This window comes from Micropterus dolomieu, linkage group LG17 (assembly GCF_021292245.1).
Source record: "Micropterus dolomieu isolate WLL.071019.BEF.003 ecotype Adirondacks linkage group LG17, ASM2129224v1, whole genome shotgun sequence".
Taxonomy (NCBI): Eukaryota; Metazoa; Chordata; class Actinopteri; order Centrarchiformes; family Centrarchidae; genus Micropterus; species Micropterus dolomieu.
Window position 1 is genome coordinate 11,793,889 of NC_060166.1, and position 8,519 is coordinate 11,802,407.

Below are 8,519 nucleotides of genomic sequence, written 5' to 3' on the forward strand. Positions count from 1 at the left end.
GCTCTCATTTTCACAGCAGATATTTTCACCATCGCAGCAGGACAATGTGTAATTAATATCACTAACGACTGAACTCCTGGTCCTGGGCCCTGTTATAGAGCTCACTGATGCAGTGACACTCTGGAACTGAGCCATCATTAACTGAATTAGTTACAACTGTGCTGTGGTGTAAATCTAAATTGATTGATTGGGGGGAGTGGATGTCAACACTTATTTTTTTGTTAAATTGTGGAAGGTGATATTGGCAGTTATGAGATCTTCAGGATGGTGACCAAGTGGAAGTACTCTTCTAACAACCTGTTGATTTACTCCTGAGTTTCACAGTTAGATGTAGGTGATGTTCATGATCCACTGTCTCTGTCTGTTCTATTGACAGAAGAACAAGCTGAGACAGTCCATGGTCGTCAGTGAGGCCAAGTTCACGATGAGGAACAGTCTTTATTCATTCAGAGATGCAGAGAAACTTTGGCTGTAAGACTCCAGTGAAACATAACATCCTCATAGAATGAAGGCACGTGAAAATTGTGGGCTTCAGGACTCTGCTGGTGATGAAGACACTGAATGATGGCTTGTCCACCTCCCATAGGAATAAAATGATCATAAATAGATTAGAACAGATTAAAACAGACAATGAGCTGTGACATTCAGCATCCCAGTTGATTTCATTCAGGAAAAGGATCGGTTAGATTTGGTGGAATTTAAGTCTTTGAAAGAGAGGTTTTTAACATCAGCCCTGTGCAGAAGCAAGGGGTCACAGAGACATCTAAAAGGAAGACAGAAAACAGAACAAAAGGGGAAAAAATGGGGAAAGAAAAAATCTGAAATTCATCATTAAATATCACTGTTTGAACTTTTGAAAAAGCTAAATTTAAACGCTTACACATGGAGTTGTTTTCCATATCCAGGGTGACAAAGACGATGGTGGAGTGGGACTCATCTTAAACTAACAGACATCCACTCTAATCTACTCTAATAGACTTAGAATCTATGTCCTTTACTGTAAGTATGTACAGTAAATTAAATTAGTATGCAGCCTTGTCAACAATAATTGGATACACACAGCTAATTGTAAAGCGTACAAGACTGGCACTCAATCCCACAACAGGGAGTGAGCTGGCATTCAGCGAAGCACTCCAGGTGGCCAGCAGCTCTGTGGAGCACACAGCGGGGAGGTGGAAATAATGCCTCCATGCATGAGCAAGTCCAGTGGCGGCCTACGCTTCTCTGTTGTGCAGTAATCCCTGTGTGATTACAATACACAGCATAGCTGTCTGGACAACAGCTCTCTTGCATGATCAAGAGAGGGAAGAGGAGGATAAGGACAAATGTGTTTCAATTCATATTTCATTTCATACACAGGCAAACTCAGTGTGGTTTGCAAGAAAGAAAAGGGATTAAACTTGGCCTAATATTCATAATATTCATCAATCCCCAATTTCCCCCCCCCCCCCTTCCACAGACTTCACTTTAATCCTTAAACAGGCCTGTGTGAGATGACCCTGGAGACCTGTTCATAAGCACTGAGCAGGTCAGAGAGGTGTTGTGGAGCGAGAGCATTTAGTGCTTTAAAAACAAGAAGCAGAGCTGATTCTAAAAGTCTTATAGAAGCTGATAAAGTGATGTTACACACCCTAACCCTGACACATGGGAAATCCTGGAAAGGACTGTAGTAACAGAACCTGCGAGACACTTTCAGCGGATTCAGATGGCTCTGCAAAAGTTCAGCAACAGGAACAGAAGTATCAATGCAGCTTTAACGGCTGAAATAACCAAATGTAATTTTTACTGCCAGACTGGCTGCCTCTTTAGTATCTTGAGTTGGAGCAACAATCACATAAAGTCACTCCTTCTCAGAGGCAACAGGGAGCCATTATGCCCTCAAGACAATATTGATCTCTAGAAAAACTACAAGTTGTCAGATGAGATATTTTTGAACTGCTTCTTCCTTTCTCTCAAACCTCCACAGATTGCAAATAAAATAAGTACTGTAAAATAGCAAAAGAGCAGTTTTATTGCAGAAGAAGAAATGGTAACAACATTTATGTGGCCAGACTGCAGAGAGCATCATCTACGCTGGGAAATACAATAACCTGATTCATAATCCCCTCCTCCATGACTCTTTAGCTCTTTAAAAACAATGTCCCAGTCCCTCTCTCCTCCACACAGACTCTGACAGGGACTCTGGCACAAAAGGATTTAGAGGGGTGACTTGCAGCAGTTCAAAAAAATAGTAGAAGAGATGTTCAGTATTTTGGAGGTTTTTTTTTCCTTCCAGATTACCTCAATATGCTGGTGGCTATGAAACTCATCATAAAGTTTCCCAGCCTACAGCTATGGCATTTTACAAACTTGAACAAATGAACAAGTTATGAATTGATCCGCTTCTATCGCACAGCTGCAGAGAATCAACTTATTACTAATCTTAATCACAAGGCTAATTACTACCAGACCTGCAGGTTTATTGTGATTTTAGACATAGAGACAGACACACACACACACACACACACATAACTGAGAGCCATAATTCCCCCTCTGATCTCATTATCATTCATACTGTAGTTTCTTTGCAACCCCCCACTACTGTACTACTGTATGAATATGCAGGGGAGTTTCCAGTCAGTGTCTCTAAATACTGGATATGTGATGATGTCCAGCAGTCTTGTTGTCATTGATGGAACTGAAGTGTAAATTCTCATTGAGCAGCTCTAAATACATGTAATCCAACAGAGCCCAGGGGTTTGCAGCATTAGAGAAATGGAAGAGACCCTGAATGAAGAGTTTGCACACGACTGACTGCACTTATTGAAACACTAATGCATACACAATGCATTTATTCCAAAATAATACTGAAGAGGCAAGATGACTGTGGGCTATTTGCACTGGCCTGTATTGAGCAGAGTTGGTATTATTATAATCCCAAGCAGATGTAAAAACTGAAGGCATTATCATAATAATAATATCAAATATAATTCCCCTCTCTTTACATTTGTGTCTAGTAATTAATTGTATCCCCATTATGTGTAGTGATACCTTGTGAACAGCGTTTTAAACTATGTTAAAACTGAATTAAACAGAATTATGTGAACATTTACAACATGTACAGTGTTGATATGTGAGCTAATCTCATCACCTCCTGCAGGCACACACATACACACAAGTAAGAGGGCAGAGTGACTGTATATCGACTGAATATTATCACACTTTCCACCAGAGGAAATCTGTGCCCCCGCCCCCAAGTCAATCACTAATCACGATGAATGTCAGTTATGAACACTGAGGGGGGGCTTTTCTTTACTATATAGCTGTTAGGTCCATTTCTAGGCTAACTGGTAATCACTTTATATACCCTGACAGGGAAACTTTTAGCAGGTTATATTCTGTGAGACATCATTTGAATCAATTGAACAAGGCAAACACCTGAACAGTTCTTGTGAAAATGGCTTTTGCTGCAGGAGGTGACAGATGAACTGCCATGACAGAATAAAAATGAAAATGTCTGTTCCCTGCCATGACTTGCATGAACAATTAGTCTCTCTCTCTCAACATATTTCCTCACTTCTTTCGTTTTTGTGCCTTCCTTTTCTGTTTTCTTTTGTTTTCCCTCTCTCTGTCTGTCACTTTTATCTCACTTGATCTTTCTCGCTCTACCCATCCTGTTTTCTCCCACTGTTTTCTTTTATTAAGTGTACACCACATTGTTTATGCATGTAGAGCTTTTTCTCCTTAGCAGCTTTTGTTCAACAAAAATATTAAAATGTGTTTTTGTTCTTCTATTTATCCAGTTCTTTTGTTCCTCCTACCTTTGTTTCTTTTCTGCTCTGGGTGATAAGGATTCTGCTGCTTTCAGACGGTTGGAGAGGGAACAGAGTTTCTGTGACTAACAATGTGGTGAACCTGATGAGTATCTGAAAAAGGAAATGTTGCCATTGTATCTGGCTCTGGACTGAAAAATGCTGGGGCTCTTTTGCTTTAGTGCAGCCAACAACAAATAATCACACCTCTCAGATCCTCTGATTTGAGTTTGACAAATTCTTAATAAAATTCCCAAAGTGCATTCAGGATAATTCAAAAGTTTCAAGATCTGTCCAGTGTGCAGATCCTAATGGGATATAAGTATTTTATTGTTATTTTGCTGCTTTATTTAAAAATACTGTCATTCTCTCAATCATTTGTTTTACTTATCCCAATCAAGGGGTGTTATGCTGCACAGATTGTAAAGCCACATTTGTGATATTGGACTATATATATATATAAAAAAAAACCTGATTTGACTTGACTCCTTTCTTGTTTATAATGTGAGAAATCTCAGACAGTGATACGATGTAGTATTTGATAAATACAATGTCATTATTTTATCACAAAATATAGGCAATGGAATAATGATAATAATCACTGAAAGAGGAGAATTGTTGAACTGGATCAAATCCTCATAATTCTCCCCATGCACATTTCCCTTCACAGCTGTCACCATCTTAATGAGTGGTGGGCTGTGTAGCTCTTTTTCCCTGAGGTTTGTTTTTAAACAGAAATGCAGCATGAAATTGTTCAGAGTGGAGCCACTGAATCAGCCTATTTGCCAGAATTACTGCCCGAAAGGCAGAAGAGGGAACGGCTGTACTTACTCATAGAGCTACACTTATGTGTGAAAACGAACACCGCTTGATGTAGTGATTCAGAGATAAATGTGATCCTTATACAAGTATTTTGCAACATGTGTTCCTCTTTGTGTTTCTGAGTGCAATCAATCACATAGTGTAAACCCCACAACAACTTCAAGACTCCATTTACAGCAAGTCCTCTAGTCTGAACAGCAGTGATCTGCCGACGATGAATGTCGTGTAGTCTGCACCAGGCTTAATGCTCTCCTGGAGAACATCACTTCCATGCCAAATCTTCTCTGAGATTAAAGACTGTTTGACCATTAAGAGACTGTAAAGGTGGAGAAGGTCCACTGTTGGGAATGTAAACATAATCACCATTGAAAAAATCATATGCATTAGGTATTTTTGATGAAATTCAGTCCAACTCCTGTTACTGTCTACGATGTAAAATTATGTTATTATTTAATTATGAGTTATGAACTTAAAGAATTTAATCCAAGTTTTACCATTTGACCACACTGCCACCCAGTGGCAGACAATGTGAGCGGTTATAACTATGTCAAACGCTTATTAATTAATTCCTCTTTATAACCTATACATTTTTATTGTGTAGTTAGTCTTTATGCTTAGCTTGTCAAAATTAATGTAAATGTAATGTAAATGCTCCGTACTTGTATAGCGCCTTTCTAGTCTTTTCGACCACTCAAAGCGCTTTTTACACTACATCTGCATTCACCAGTCACACACATTCATACACTGAGCCTAAGTGCTCAAACGGAAACTAACATTCACACTCACTCATACACTGGCGGAATAGCCGCCAGGGGCAATTCGGGGTTCAGTATCTTGCCCAAGGACACTTCGACACGCAACCAGGGGGAGCCAGGTTGAACCGCCGACCTTCCGATTAACGGCCAACCCGCTCTAGCTCCTGAGCCACAGCCGCCCCACGGCTGAGAAATTAGACAAGAAAAAAAAAGTTACATGTGACAGTTACATTATTTAGAATATCCCAGATAACATAATAGTAGTTAGGAATGTTATGAATTAGTCAAGTATTTCAATGACATGAAATGTTTAGAAATTATAATATGTGTTGTGCATTATTTTGTTTAATTAGCTTTCTTATTAACCTCTTAAGATCATTAGATTGTATGTTTGACAATATAGTCATATTTAGAAATTTTATGACTTTAAGAATGCTGATTGTTAATTAGGGGTGTCCCCAACTAAGGATTTACAAAGTCAGAATAGTCAAGTCTTATAGCCTATAGTTGACTGATCGTCGAAACGTTTGTGTGTGTGTATGTGTGTGTGTGTTGGGGTTGGGGGACTTCAGACGGAGCTTTAATCACAGAGTAGTCTCTATTCATTAGTCACTGTAACTTACACTGTACATTTGCAACTAAAGTGAGGCTTATTGGCACCATTTTCTCTCTGCTCTACCTGCCTGCCATTGACATATCTTGTGCTTTTTCTTTTGTATGTTTAGCATGCCTGCCTAGAATAGCATGCACGTCGTGCGGGTCTATTCCAAGTACTGATTAAAGTGTCTATACGTAGTTTTTCAATTAAATCACTTCTTAACAAATCAAGTTTTTTACTTCCTTATTGTCAATAGGCTCTAACCTCACTTAGAAAAGAAGCACATGCCTGTTTTCTATGTTGCTTGGAACAGACATTTTTCTGATTTTAATGTGAAGGCACCAGGTTGGGATGTAGCTACATGCGTGCTCCTAAGCCGCTCTCCGACTACAGCAACAACAGCGTAGCTAACAAAATGCTGTCCACTAACACCATACAACAACCGGCTCCCAGCACAACACAGACTCCACTGTTTAGTGGAGGGGGAGGGGGGCCGTCGACTGTCACAGGTGTTATGCCGAAATTTGGAATGCATGCCGAGAATTGTAGAAAAATGCATTAAAGTTCTGCTTTTAAAAGTTATACTATTCTTTGTGGGGTTCATCAATAGTGATAAATGATCAGTATATATTTTATGAATGTTAATCGTTAATATATTATTACACTTAGTAAAAGTGCCATTTCTTGAGATTCAGCAAAAACATTTGGCGTTAACCGCATTCAAACAGCAAAGTGTCCTAAAAGGACCTTAATAAGTGAATTGTATAATTCAGCAAAACAGATATTGTAGGCCGCCAGCCTAAATTTGCATACACTAGACCTCATGGGAGCAAGGCCTGAGTAAGCTCATGCAGTCTACCGGAGGTAGATTGTGTCTGACTTGATGACACTGTTTTTATTCCCCTATCTATCAAGTCGGTCGAAAGTCAGCCAGTTATCTCGAACGCACCTGGACACTATCAGTTATACAGTGTGGTAACTTCGACAGCTGTTTTCCAAAGTTAACATAGCTCTCCTTATTTGCTAGGCTCCTTACGTGCTTGTTAATAACTGTTTTGAACATGGGTCTCTGACATTGACAGTGTTGTGTTGGCCTGATTTGTGCAGCGGTGTTTATGTTTATGTTGTCCGTGTTTGCGAGAGAGAGAGAAAGAGAGAGAGCGAGTGACCGAGTGAGACGATGTGCGGAGCGAATATGTGCTACGCAGCGCTGCAATCAAGAACGATTTTAAAATGGGTCACCAAATTAACTTGGGCAGCTGTTAATCTATCTGGGCGGCCCGGCCAAGTAAAGCCTATGTATGGGAAACACTGGACTCCAACATAAAATTTAGATCAATTTAGATTTATTGTGGTTTTAACAATACTCAGGTACTCAGATTCTCCACCGTCTCAGTCACTGTAACTAACGTGTTTCACATAATTGTTCCATTATCATCCAATACATTTAGCTGTGTTGACATTGCTGAGCCTCCGGTGAAAGACAAACAAATAGTAATGTTACTTACTGAAAAGCAGCAGACAAGCTATCACGCCGGCTAAATGCAGTAAATGCAACATTATCATGTTATGAGCATGGATTAGTTCAGTGTCAAGCTGTTACGTTGCAGTGGGAGTTTACCTGAGTTTCCAGCATGTTGTCTGAAGCTGTCTCCCTGCCTGTCGCTAAATAACTAACGGGGCTCAGCAACAACTCAACTACAAATTTATTTAAAATGCCAGTAAACACACCTTCACTTTCCCTGCTAATAAATTTGTAGGTGAGTTATTTACTTATAAATTAGTTGTTGTTGCGGTCAACAGGTGACGGCTGTGGGTTCTCACGTGCGTACTGCTGGTAAAAGTGGGTTGGAGTTTTCTCTGGTAGGCTGTAGCACCTTTCAACTTTTGGGCTTGTTGAGCTGATCCTTGGTATTGCTGGGGCGAGCTTTTACCTTGGGAGTGTGTCCGTGGTTTTGGGAGGGTTGCTAGTGTGCTAGTTGCTCTTCCATCCAACGGTCATTAGTGCATAGGTACCCACCACAAGTAGCTGTGTAAAGACTAGGGGTGAGTTAGATTAACCGGGTTAATCTAGATAGTGGGGAAACTCCATACCAGGTGAGGGTTAGACCACTTAGGGTGTATGACGAGGCTGCATTGTCTTGCTGGGTCTGTTGCTGTAGTTTTGATGTGCCAGTTGTAGTTTCTTGTAATGGCAGAGGGTGAGGCGTTGATTGCTGCTCCGTCTAAAGAGGCGTTGTAGCGTCGTACTAAGGAGCAGCTACTGAAGCTTGCGGAGCACTTCTCGGTAGTGGTAGGTGACAACAGACCGTTCTCATCTCAGGGCACCAAATACCAACACTTTCAGAAAAAGTCACAAAGCGTAGTTCTATCTCACACAGGCTCCGCCCTCTACTGGACTCTATGGGTACTACCTCCTCCAATCACACGCACGCACTCGCCCACTGAAATTTTATCGCGCACGTAGCCGACCAATAGGAAGTCGCTACCGATTCACGCGTGACGTATAAATAGCAGTTTCCCTACTGCCTCAGCATCCTTTTTTCTTCAGCA